Source organism: Triturus cristatus, chromosome 4_1 (genome assembly GCF_964204655.1).
Source record: "Triturus cristatus chromosome 4_1, aTriCri1.1, whole genome shotgun sequence".
NCBI classification, from domain to species: Eukaryota; Metazoa; Chordata; class Amphibia; order Caudata; family Salamandridae; genus Triturus; species Triturus cristatus.
In genome coordinates, this window is record NC_140585.1 from 1287930581 (window position 1) to 1287944993 (window position 14413).

Sequence of the window (14413 nt, forward strand, 5' to 3'; positions counted from 1 at the left end):
GCACATTATACCACCTTAGGTAAATCCTCCGTCTCAAAAGGATGCTGCGTGCATCTGTCAAGAAAGCAAATGGAAAATGTCTCAGTCAAAAGAAAATAGAAGTAGAAGTACTCTCATTGTTATATTCAAACCCAACTTCATGTTAGAGGGCTTACCCGTAATGATCGGGGAACGGACCTCACCTCGCCTGGATCCTGACTCAGGACTAGGAGGCCCAGCTCTGTATAAAAGAGAAAAATGAGCTACCAATCTCTGGAAAATAATCATTGAGCACTTAAAGTGTCTTCAAAAAGAGAGAGGGTGTACTAGTGTGGTAAACTACTAGTAACAGATATTGGTAGAGTAAAAACACACATGTGTCGTTTCGAGGGAAGAGACACACACAAATACTCTCCGGCAAGGTGTCGTAAGCCCAAGGGAGAGACTGTATGTCAAGATACATTGAACATAGCATTTCTTGCCTGATATACCAGCCCCTACGACTGATCAGCAGTTGTAGTAGTGAAAGGGTTTGCAATATGATGTTAGAGGCAAGGGGGAATCAATAACTAAGTATGACAAATGTTTCCATAGCTAGTGTAGAATCTCGTATGGAAACTGTTGGGAAAAAGTTCTCATGACCTCGTTTCTAAAGCAAGTGCAGCTAGAGTGCCCAGTGTTGTCTGGAATAGGGCTCAAAACAGTCAGGCGGGTGCTCACCTCTCCGTCGTTACCTCGTTGTGGCTGCAGAGTCAGGAGGGAGGTAACCCGGACTTCCAACGCGGCGTTCTTATAAAGCCAGCAGACCTCGTAGATTTCAAAACGCGAAGAAACTTCCTTGTCCGTCATCACCTGTTACCGGAAATGCAATCCGGACTACAGGGTGACGTCATAATGGAGATTTGTGTAGTTTATTGTGGATTGCCTGCTAAAATGTTGATTCGCGCGTACCAAGTTAGACTGGAAGAATAACCATAACTAGCATAAAGATCAGCAGGACTTGTGCATGCGGCCACAAAGAGCGTAATATTATGGCAAAGTCATAGTATATAATGTTAATGCATAATTATAGTAGAGGCGTCAAGGACTACAAAATGACGTCACGATGGGGGCGTCTGTAGTCCATTAACCGCGCTACAGATGTAACTCGCGTTTTAAGCTACAAATACGAAGCATGGCGAGATCGCACCATCACATACATTAAGAATGTATAGTTTGTGGGTGTGAGAATGTTATATAGTATATTAAAGCTCTGTATTGAGTATAACAGTGTGTTCTATCTCTAGAATATTAATGTGCAGGTGCCTCGTTGTTTAGAGGGGAAATACAACCTAAACAGCATAATAACCTTGTTCTAATGTAGATATTAAAAGGTGTCCTGTAACAACTGAGGCCACATGCAGGTTCCAAAGTAATAAGGCACACTGAACAAGAGAAAAAAGGAAAACAGGAAAACACAACCCATTTTATATGGTGGTCCATGGAATTTCATCATTTAGACCCCTGACATCACTATGTAGCCTAAACACCCATTTCTGTTCTTTCGTGAAGAGGTATTTAGTGATGTCAACGATGTGTGATGGTATTAGTGGTTTTTCGAGCACAGTCCAGAGAAAGTCTTCTGCTTTGTGATCTTTTTCAATGAAGTGTCTGGTTAATTTGGTAGTTGATCTCTTACATCTGAAGGAACTCTTATGTTCTAACATACGAGTCCTTACTTTCCGGGTTGTCATACCCACTTATTTGCATTGGCACGGACAGGTGATTAGATAAATTAGATTGTCACTGTTGCAATTGGTAAACCTCTTTTGCAACCAAGGTCTGTTGGTGCCTATATCGATGGAGGTGGTGTGTATCGTTTGTGGGCAAATAGAGCAATTGCCGCAGGGGAAGTGGCCAGTCACTGCGGGGAGCTCCCATAGTGTGCCTACCGCTCTCTGTGGAAGGGTTTTCGGGCGGGTATGTACTAAACGGTCCCGTATACTGCCAGATCTCTTGAAGGAGAACAAAGGAGGTGCCAGAGATCCATCGCATGAGGTCAAAATACGCCAATGTTTTCTGACGCTTTTCTGTATTTTGTTAGCCATTGTGCTAAACGTAGTAACAAACGTCATGCGTTCAAGTTTGGGTTTCTCAAAAGCAGGTTCCAGGAGTGCCTCACGATGATTGTTAGTAGCCCGCTTTAATGAGCGTTTCACCAATCTTGGGGGATATTGTCTAGAGACCAGTTGTTCCGTAAGGGCCTCGGCATGTTTCCTAAAGGTATTCACAGTCGAACAATTCCTACGAACTCGCAGGAACTGTCCAAAAGGTAAATTATCCCTTAATGATTTAGGGTGTTGACTGTCGTATCGTAGTAAAGAGTTACGAGACATAGGTTTACGATAGAGCTCGCTTTCTAAACCTGTAGGTGTGACAAAGATGGACAGATCTAGAAAGGCTAACCTTTTGTCATCAATTTCGACCGTGAACTTTAGGAACTGGTTCCTGGTATTGAGCCATTGATGGAAAAGAAGGATAGACGCACGGTCACCTCTCCAGACCACCAGCACATCATCAATATAGCGTTTACACAGTCGGATAGACTCAAGAAACGGATTGGTGGGATTGAAGATGTGTTGCTGTTCATAGGAATGGACATAAAGATTGGCCAGACTAGGCGCAAAAATACTGCCCATACTGGTCCCGGAGACTTGTAAATAGATCTGGTCTTCAAATTTAAAGAAGTTGTCTTTCATGGCAAGTTTAGCTAATGCCATAATGAAATGTACAGGGGTAATGGAGTTCAGTTCAGTTTCATGTAGAATTGCAGATACTGTGTCCAAAGTCTCATCTTGGGGGATGGAGGTATAAAGCGCCTCTACATCGAAAGAGACTAGTAGATCCAAGTTGGTATCGAAATCAATGGTGGGTAACAAACGTAATACATCTTTCGTATCTTTAAGATACGTGGGCATCTTGCTGACAATGGGTCTCAAAAAGTGATCCACAAAAGTAGACAAAGGTTCCAGTATCGCTCCTTGACCCGAAATGATGGGTCTCCCAGGCGGTGGTCTTTGTGCCTTGTGTATTTTTGGTAAAATATAGAAATATGGCATGATGGGGAATTTGGTTTGTAAGAACTGAGACTCTTTGGCAGTAATCCAGCCTTCGCAGAGTGCTTCCTCCGCCATATCGCTAATAGTTCGCTGTAGTCTATTAGTGGGGTCTTCCGCTAGTGGTAAGTAAAAGCGGCGATCTTCCAATTGTCTAAGGCATTCAGTCCTGTAGTCCGATGTGTCAAGAATCACAATAGCACCACCCTTGTCCGCTGGTTTGATGGTAATCAAAGGGTCTGCGGACAGGTCTCGAAGGGCTCTTTGTTCAGCCAAGGGTAAATTGGTGTATGTGGATTTGTGACTACTACAAAGTAAAGTGACATCTTTCTGAACTGCTTCTTCAAAAGTTAGGACTGCCGGCGGAACTGTATGAGTTGGAGGATTGAACACTGAACGTTTCTTAAGGCCGGTGTTCATATCAGTTTGATCGTCTTCGGTCAGTTCCTTGTCTTTGAAAAAGTAATGTAACCTGAGTTTGCGAAAGAATTGTGCTAATTCGCACTGTGTCTGAAAAGGGTCCCCATCAAAAGTGGTGACGAACCCAAGGCCTCTGTTCAGAACTGATTCTTCATCTTTAGTGAGTATCTTTGAACTGAGATTTACAATCAGGTCTGGTGGGGGCTGTCTGTTGGAGGAGTGTTCCTCTGTGTCTGACTGCGAGTCCCCGTGTGTGGGCCTGTTTGCGGGTCCCAGTGAACCTGGGATCGTTGGTTTCTTCTTCTGCCTCTCGATCTTGGAGGGCCTAATCCTAAAAAAGGATGCGAATTGGGGTCAGATGGAAAACCTTGAAAGGGTGCCATTGGAGGTTGGAAGGGATGTGGGGGGTAGCTCCACGGTGTTGGTGGCCACCATTGTTGGAATTGAGGCATGGAATGTCCCCTATAGCTGTTGAAACGATTGAATCTGCCCCTCCCCCTGGGTGGTTGTTTATATGGGCCTGGACCCTCTGAATCACTGTCTTCCGTGCTGGATCCTGAGTAAGTGGATCCAAATCTTTTGCCATTGTTCCTAAATTCAGGAGGGGAATAGTTCTCGCTGGTATATGGGTAGACAGTCTCGTGTTTGAATTTAGCCAGGTCTTTTTTGAATTTCTCAATTTTTGAGAGTAGGATGGAATCTTTGAACTCTTTGTTATTTTTGTTGGACTCTTCCTGATTTTTACGAAAGAGACTGGCCGTGATGGTCGTTTTGATTTGAGATTCTAAGAGCTGGATTTCAATCAGAATTGAATCAGCGACCTTTTTGGCAGTGCTGATAATCAGTATAAGCCAGTCGCGCGTGCAGCGCCAGGCTATCAGAGACCAATCTTTTAGGAATCCCTTATCTGTAAGGAACAAGCGTGGAGCATTAGTGACTATTAGACCTGGGGGTGCGCAATTGGCCCGTAAATATTCTGCCATAATGGCCCCATGGACCGAGGAACGGGAATGTGATTTCTTTAGAATTAGGATCTTCCCCCACTCGTCAACCCCGCTAACAGAGGAGGTGGTAGGTAAATCCAAAATGCTAGGAGTGTTATCAAGAATAGATTGTAAGGTAGCATCATCATATGCTAAGCCACCGTATTCGGCCATCTTGTCACTAGTCAAGGAGGCAGCAGGAAGCAGTCGAAAGACAGACACATATTTGTGGGAAAATGCAAGAAAAAGAAACTAACTAATTGTAAGTTAGATGTGTACTATCCTATTGGTATAGAAATCAAAAGTACAGACCCGCAGCTGTAAGCTGCTCAATAACCAGGCACTAAAAAAATTTTTGATAGGGTCTAAGGGAAAGTTTAGTGACCTGCCTCAGTTCTAATCCCCTAAATCTACACTATGAAACAACAAAACAAAGAACTGGGGGTCTAATGGAATCCTGCTGAATGAGCAGGAATGCAAAAGTAAAGGGCTACTAAGTCCCACATAACAGAGAAGAGAGTAAAAGAGCAGAAACAAGAGGAAGAAAAAGAAAGAGACAACCAGATGCAATCTAGAAAGACCTTAGAGCGGAATTATTGGATACCCATCAATTGTCTGTGTGATCAATCTTATCATCTGGTTATCCAATCCAAAATGAGATGCTTCTCCTAAACACCCATTTCTGTTCTTTCGTGAAGAGGTATTTAGTGATGTCAACGATGTGTGATGGTATTAGTGGTTTTTCGAGCACAGTCCAGAGAAAGTCTTCTGCTTTGTGATCTTTTTCAATGAAGTGTCTGGTTAATTTGGTAGTTGATCTCTTACATCTGAAGGAACTCTTATGTTCTAACATACGAGTCCTTACTTTCCGGGTTGTCATACCCACGTATTTGCATTGGCACGGACAGGTGATTAGATAAATTAGATTGTCACTGTTGCAATTGGTAAACCTCTTTTGCAACCAAGGTCTGTTGGTGCCTATATCGATGGAGGTGGTGTGTATCGTTTGTGGGCAAATAGAGCAATTGCCGCAGGGGAAGTGGCCAGTCACTGCGGGGAGTTCCCATAGTGTGCCTACCGCTCTCTGTGGAAGGGTTTTCGGGCGGGTATGTACTAAACGGTCCCGTATACTGCCAGATCTCTTGAAGGAGAACACTATGGTTGGTTTTCCCATTCCAATCCTCTGACAACCTTGGACCATCCACGAGTGAAATCACTCCCATATAGATGTTCTCTATGATCAAGAGAAGCATCTCATTTTGGATTGGATAACCAGATGATAAGATTGATCACACAGACAATTGATGGGTATCCAATAATTCCGCTCTAAGGTCTTTCTAGATTGCATCTGGTTGTCTCTTTCTTTTTCTTCCTCTTGTTTCTGCTCTTTTACTCTCTTCTCTGTTATGTGGGACTTAGTAGCCCTTTACTTTTGCATTCCTGCTCATTCAGCAGGATTCCATTAGACCCCCAGTTCTTTGTTTTGTTGTTTCATAGTGTATATTTAGGGGATTAGAACTGAGGCAGGTCACTAAACTTTCCCTTAGACCCTATCAAAAACATTTTTAGTGCCTCATGCATGAGTCTCCCATGTCCTCTTACCCTGGGGAGTTGTAGCATTGATCCTGGGTCTGTGCTCTGGTTTCTAATCAGTGATATGTGTGTAGACTGGACAATTGATGTTTCGTGTGGTTACACTCACACTTATCACATGTGAGGGCTCTCAGGGGCAGAGGAACACATTTGCCCTATGTATCAACGTGTGCCTTTCAACACCATGTACCTGTTGACACAGGACCCCAAAAATATTTATTTAAATGTAATGCGGACTGACATCCAAGGTGTTGGACTGACCTACATCCTTGAGTGGCATAGGTATGATGCAAATTCAGAAGGAGCCTGGGCATGAGTATCTGCATATTATCAGTGCAAGCAAAATGTAAGTACTTGAGGATCTCTTCAGTGAAAGCATGGAGTCTATCATATGTGCTTGATCACATTGTCATGTTCACTAGGCGAGGTGTCTGTGGGTGTGAGAAACAGAATTAGTGGCTCACATGCCTCACAGGCCCCATTTTGAGCAGTAAGTCATTTGTGTGGTAAGTAAGGCCTTCTCACCGCGTGGCAGTCAATTTGCTAAAGCTTATTGTCACACCATGACGTTCAATTGGTAAACAAGACAATCCGCATAATGCCATGGCAGTATATGTACATGATGTTTAGGCATATACAACAAGAGCAGGTGATAGTGACTTCAGCGCAAACTCCTTGAGATGCTAAAAAGTGGGTTTTGTATATACAAAACCACCATGGCTAGTTAGTCCTGCCTGCAACAGACATACAGCAAGCTGGCTCATAGGAGAGCATTTATTTATAAGTGCCTGCATTAGCATGAACATATTTGCAGTTTTTGGGGCAATAACACCAACATTGTTATAGACCAAAGGATGTCCAGACAGAGTACATACGGGATACATGTCATGTGATATGGAGAGGTGGGGAGAATTCCAGGGAGGAGGAGGTCCAAATTGTCATTAGGAAAGGTAGGCCTTATCAACAGTCCACAAATTAATTAGATAAACAGGCGAGTATACAAAAACACACTGTCCCAGGTGACAAAGGAGGTGGCATGATGATATACACAGGACCACAGTGTCAAGTTTGGTCCTCCTACTCACTGAAATTACTCTTCCTCTTCCCCTGGGGTTCTGTCTGGACATCCTGGTGGTGGTGTTGGTGTTGTTGAGTTTATAGCCCTGACAGCTACTGCCTGCTCCATATCTTCCTTTTGATGTGTTGGATTTTTTTTTCCAATGCATCACTTTTTGAGGGATTTTTGATGCATGGCGCACTCCAATGTGACGCAAAACTGATTTTCGGCACTTAAAGATAGCTTTACCATCCGCAAAGCAGCTTAGAGTCACTTTGGCTGCAAATGCATCACTTTTCTCCTCACCATCCGTCTCACGGATGCATCAATATTTTTGACGCATCTTGGGACCTTATGACATAGTGTGCCATGCCGTAAATACGGTGCATCCATGTCGTTTTAAACTGTCATACCACAGAGCGAGTTTTTCAGACTCATGACTGTTTTGCTGCAGCAATGCATCAGTTCTCATAAATGAGCCCCTTAGGACCTTATTTAGTGTTATGCTGACAGGATACTTCATTGCAAACGTGGAGGATTTCCTGTCTGCCGCATTCCAAGTGCCATAGGTTGTAATGCACTCGTAATACAGCAGCTAGGATATCTGCAACATTTATGGCAAAGTGACAATACCCTTAATCCTCATTTTAAACATGTTAGATCAAAAATCTACGATTGGCACTACACTTTTTATGCAGTCATAAATCATTATTACCCTCAAAATTCACCAGCTGAATTTTATTGGTGTTTCAATGCTTGAATATTAGGCAGGATTTTCAGGAAATCTCACATGAAGCCCTTGTGCTGATATTTAGTTTGGTTGATGCCAGCAAGTCAGTTTCCAAAAATGTCATTTCAAAATAAAAGTGTTTCTTTAACAACAGGCGACTTTGTCATATTGCACACATCTGAAAAGGTGACAGTGGGAAAACTATGCAGAACAACATGTGCAGAATGAGACAAAACAAAGGCCCCTTGATGTAAGCCTCAGAAGGTTCCCATTTGGCAGGGAAAATTTCCTTTTTCATGTTTTTTGGCTAGGTCCATTGTTGATTGTTTTACAGTCTTTATTACATTGAAAATTACATCAGAGCAGCATGTCCACCATCCACTTTTTTACGAAGGACAAAACAAGCACTAAACCACAGTTGACCAAGAAAGTTAGAACTGAGGAAGTCTTCCTGTATTACAAGCAGTGTCACCCTCACATTTCACTGTGACCTCCAAAGCACTCAATGTCACACACAGTCAGGCAAGCTGTAGTATCATTCTATACAATCTTGCAACTTCTTCATTTAAAAACTCAATCAACGCCCAATTTGGTGTTAGGTAAACAAATTCAGCATTTCTTTTTCCTCCGACAAAATCCATTTTCTCTGGAGTAGGATCCTACTCATTGCGGTATGAGAGTTTACATTCGAAAGCATGGAAGCTGGATCCCATTGTATGGTAGTTTGTTCAGTGCTCCTTCAAGCCCTCCCGGGCTGCCAAAGTATAACTAGGAGGAATGAAGGATGAGGTCACCTGGGAATGCCTGGATTAGGTCTGCAAGAGTGGCAGTGCATCCAGGTGTGCATGATTAATCAAGACCGTGCAGGGATGGTACTAAGTGTGAGCATTGCGAGGGCGCTCCGGAAGATTCCGGTTAGTCTTTTCAGAGAGTTTGCCTGTGATGTTCCGGTTGAGCAGCGCTACAAGTGCCTTCTATACTGATCCTGGCAGGTCAGCAGGGGTAGGAAGACCTACTTCTAAGTGGGTCCATAAATGTGTGGATGCCTCCTTAAGGTGGGTACCTCCTTCAATGACCCAACCACTGCCAGTTAAGCAATATGATACGTCTATCCCACTATGGGACGGATTTCTCATGGCCACTCCAATCCCCACAACATCTTCAAGAGGCACAGAGGTGCAGTGTGTGTAGAGGAGATAGATGGGAGTCGAGATCTGAGGACTTGTATGTGGTAGTAAGCAAGCAGTGTGCTGTGGTTCAACATTTGGTCGGGATTCCAACCCCAGAGTGTTAGGTTTCAAATTCCCATCCCTGTAACGCACTCGTTTCATGCTATATTAGGTTAGCAGTGTGTGGTTAAATTGATGCCATTTGTATTTACGTTATGCAACCCACTGAGTTATCCCTGTAATGTGCTGGCTTCAGGTAGCGAGTGTGACTCCATTTTGCATTTCGTAATCCCTATTAGGCTGCTTAGTCTGAGTTAGGCCTCATTACTTGTATTGCTTGCCTCAGCAGAACACTGTATTTTGTTATTATTTTCTATTCTGTTCAAGGCTGTTTCTCAACCTACTAATAAATAGGCCATTCTGCCCTCGCATACCTATCCGAATGTGTAGTTTCTGATCCCACGTTAGGAGATGCTGAGACCCAGCACTGTAGCCTTGAATCCCTGATAACATGTACCCGTCTGGCAGGTGTTAGCTCATCTTACTGTGCCTCTTTGTTCCTGTTCGGCCCAGGCCGGTAAATTTCCATTGTGGGCGTGGTTGGAGACTTCTTCGGAAGAATTCTTACTCACTGTCGACTGTTGGGGGGTCAGTCCCTTGGCAGACGTCTTAGGGTGCAGGTCAAGACGGACTCCTCTGCAGAGTATTTATAATAAAATGTGTGCTTGTATTCTCTATTGTCTGACCTACTCTTCATTCTTGGGAAGGCATAGCAGGTGGTTGTAAGTAACCCGAGTGGCCCCTAAGGGCTACTTCCTTCAAGAGCGCATGCTAGGGTAAGGCAGGAGTCCTCTCCATTACCCAGGGGTTGGTCTCACTTCCTGTCTGGGCCTTCAGCTACATTTAGTGATAGGATTCCTGGATTGGAGATTTAGCCTCGCCTGCCTCTTCATGGACCCTTAGGATGTAGGGTAAAGAGACAGGCACACCAGTGCACACTCCTCATCTTACCACAGTGCTTATTTCACTGCTCCCAAGCGAAGTGGGAGACGCTTAAGTGATGCCGCTAGGAAGGATGGAGAGAGATTGTTACAGTCCCAAAAGGAGGAACAGACATCAGAATAAAATTTCATATTATCTATGAGTGGAAGAAGGCCAGAAGAGACAGGGCAAGTGTACATGTTTATATATGTTTCCCGAATTCCTGTGCTGTATTTTATATGTGATATGGCTTTACTGTATGTAGTTTGAATTACCTTTAGTCATCAAGACAGAGTAGAACCTCCCGCTGTACCAGGGAAACTCCATGTCCAATCGTCAATAAAGACTAGTGTATTGATGGCGCCTCCCAATAACTATGCATAGGCCCCAGAAATCTCCCGCTCAGATGGGACATTTGCCTTTGGACACAGTACTTTCAGGGAAGCAGCTGCTGGAGTGTCTGCCACTGGTGCAGGACCCTCTTCCTTGGGATCAGTTATCCTGGGCTTCAGAAGTGTCTGGTCTCACGGGAACGCTCCACAGGGCCATGCATGGTTCCTCCATCTCTATTTCCAGCAACTGACCCCATGTTTAGTCCTGGCGGATCTCTCACAATAGAAAACGGAGGATCTACACCCAATAAAAGTTCTTTCTTTTCCAGGAGAGGCAGCCTGGTGGATTTAATATAAACCTCAGCAGCAGATCCAATCTGTAACCTGTTTTTGTCCTCCGTGTCATTTTCTAGCCTAACCTTTTAACTAAAATAATGCTCCAGTGGGCCACCTGGTGCCCTATTATGTAAAAGGTGCACTTTCCCTGCTTCTGCCCGATGCACCTTAAAATAGGTGAGCAAGGCGCAAACGGGGAAAGTGCACCCTATTGTATAGAATGCGCTGCCCTCAGGGCAGCTGTGAACTTGTGCTGCCCTGGAAGCAGCACATTCCTGTTAAAAACGGAGTGGCTGCTTTGAAGCTGCTCCGTGTTTTCACTGTGTAGGCGGCAACCTGCCGGCACTTTGAAAGGGATTAGACATCCCCTTGCAGGTGGGTGCAGTCAGTGACTGCACCCACCTCCAAGGGGATGTCTAATGGGGGCCCAAGGGACCCCTTTTCCCCATCCCCTTCTCATAAGGATCCCAGTGGACTAGCAGGACATAGAACAAGGTCCTTAGGAAATGATCCTCTTCAGCTCGGCGTTATTGAGATTGGCTTTTCATAATACTAGGAGCTGTATTACAGAGAGTGTCCCGGGAGCACAACGGGCATTTACACCCTCTTTCATTGTATGTGCACAATGAAAATGCACCCTATTACCATGAATGCGCTGCCCCCCTGGTAGACGCAAACTCGCGCTGCCCCCAGGGCAGCTCATTTAGGTGAAAAACGGAGAGGCTGCTTTAAAGCCACTCCGTGTTTTCACAGTGCAGGCGGCAATCTGCCTGCACCTTGAAGGGAGATTAGAGGTCCCATTGCAAGCGGGTGCAGTGAGTGACTGCACCCGCCTGTAAGGGGATGTCTGGGGGGGTCCATGGGACCCCTCTTTCCCTCCACTAGAGGGCTGCTCTCAGGTGCCGCACCGTCAGTGTGCCCACGGACAGCTTCTTTGCCTCTTGGTCTGTGTCTATAATACAGCACGGGCACAGATGCAAAGGGATTCCCTCATTTGCATGGGGCACTCTCCCATGCAAATGAGGGAACGCCCCCTGCAGATAGCGCTGGTGCTTTCTGCCTTGGAGGCAGCACATTCATGGTAGTAGGGTGCATTTTCATTGTGCGCAAATAATAAAAAGGCGTCTCTTCTGTAATACAGCCCCAGAGGGCTACACTCGGGGGCGCACTGACAGTGCGCCACATTTTAGGTGGCACACTGTGCCCCTCCTGAGAGCTTCTTTGCCTCTGCACCCACATCTGTAATATGGCGCAGGTGCAGAGGCAAAGGGATTCCCTCATTTGCTTGGGGTCACGCACCCATGCACATGAGGGAAGGCCATCAGCAGATACCGGTATTTAAGGAAGGGGCCACACAAGTGTCTGCGGCCCCTTCTGTAATACCAAAGTGTCCCAGGGGCGCGCAAAGCGGGTGCAAATGCCCGTTGCGCACCTGGGGCACTTCCTGTAATACGGCCCTTGATAACATGACAAGCCAATCTCAATTACACCGAGCTGCAGAGGATCATTTCCTAAGGACCTTGTTCTATGTCCTGCTAGTCCACTGGGATCCTTATGAAATAGTCAGCAATTAGCTATGCAATTGGCAAGAATATTAAAAAAATTGACAGTGTAAAATACTGGAATGAGCCAACTTCGAAAACTGCATGGTGTTAAATAATCCATGATCCCTACAGACTTTGAGATTGGTTCTAACCAACGTCTACTTAGGCCTGCATGGGCTGGCAAAAATATAAAATTGAGACGGGCAGTGTTCTACATTACATTTACAACATTTACAGAGATCTCATTGGGATTGGGGTACGATTCCGTAACAAAATGTTTTTAATTTGTTTTTTTTTTTAATGAAAGTGCAGGGATTGGAGGGAGAGGTTCATAGGGAGTGTAAGGTAAGGGTAAAGGGAACTTGATCAGAGAGTAAGGAAGAGTGGAAAAGGAAGAGGACGCGGGTGCGAGATGAACATTTATTAGGTGAAAGAGTTGAATTCTGAGTCATTTGGAACCAAAGATCCATCTTACACAGATATTCCTTTCCTTTTCCAAAAAGTACTGTATGTATTTTGTCCAAATTTTCGTGTATGCCCCCCCTCCTCCAGCACCTTGAGACCCTTATGGGTGAGTAGTCATGCTTTACAAGTAACCTGATTGATTGATTGATTGATTGATTGATTGATTGATTGATTGATTGATGTTTGACCATAGGCAAGGTTGTCAACTTCTTCTGTCACATTTGTTGTCTAGATTGATTAGAGAATATTGTAAAGTCAAAATAGCAAGAATCAACATATCGAAGGTAAGTGCATATAGGGAAGTATAGATTTACTATTCTTAAATCTACATCCAAATTCCTTGCACTGATGTGGAGTTAGGTTTAGGAAATCCACGCATTCAACTGTATTCCCTAGTTGCTATTCCGGACCCACACCTTTATGGCTGTTTTAGTTTGTCAGTTCTCCAGTCCAGATTCAGTGAAGTGTTCGTTGTTTCTCTTCTCGGCTCTCAGACCCTCAGGTAATGTTCTTTGGTCGACAGGCAGGAAACTCCCCTACTCAGCCTCCATCTTCCAATCTTGGCCTAAGCATGCTCAGGCTGGCACAGGAATATCTCTAAATGAAGGAATACGCTCTGCGGGCTGTCCAAGTGCCAGGTTGGAGTGCTCCTTTTGTTTTCACAGATGGAGTGATCTTGGCTGGCCCTGAGCCTCCTCCTCGAGTGTTCCCTGGCTTTCTACATTTTCCATAAAGCATTAACATAATTGCACTTCTGGCCACTTCTAATGCACAAATCAACACTGCGCCCTTGTAACCATGTGTGCGATAAACAATGGATGGCAGATGGTGGCGTCTCAGCCTAGGCTGGCAGAAAACAGTTTACCTGCATGTTGTTGGAAAGGTTGGAAGTTCTTACCTTTTATGGTCTTCTGACTGAAGGTTGTTGAAAGCTTTCTTGAAGTAAAAACGGAGCATTATGGGGGCTTCGTAGGCGGATATTTGGGAAGAGACAGAGAGGCCCTCTGTACACTCTGGTCTATTTAGAGAAAGCCCTAGAGGTGTGGGAAGTGAAATGCGACATTGCCATGATTCATGGACGCTGCAACCCATCTGGTTAGGTATATCTAAGTTAACAAGAGGAAGATGCAGAACTCCAAGGGGCCTGTTGGGCATTGCAGCGCCGGCCCAATGAGGAGCTGCCCAATGATGAAGCATGACACCCCTCGGGTGTGTGAGGGCTCTTGCTCCTGAAGGATCAGATCCTTTGGACCCGATCCATTCAGGATACCACCGACCTACCACCTTTAGGAACTGCTCACCTTTCTGTTTCTCTTTCGAACTCTAAGTTCAAACCAGCTTTCACCTACCGATGCAGGTATTAAGTCATGCCTAGCACATCGGTCTCTATGAAGCATTGCAGTTTGCCTTCTTGTTCAGTAACATAAAATGGGTAAAATGCTTTTATGGACTCTGTACGACGACCCGCGAGCATGCTCCACTATTGTATTGTTTTGCATTTTAATTGCATTTATATAGCGCTCAATAACTCTGAGGAGGTGATGTAGTGCTTTAGTGCTTTAGTGCTTTATTGCAGAATGTCTAACCTTCTCTGTTCTATTTACCTATCACAATTTCTTCCGTCGATGTAGCTGGGAATTGGTTGCCCAGCAGCCTTTTAGGCCATGCTTGTGACCCCGCCCTTCTTTCTTGATTGGGCCCCTTGAACCCAACTTGCCAGTCACGCATT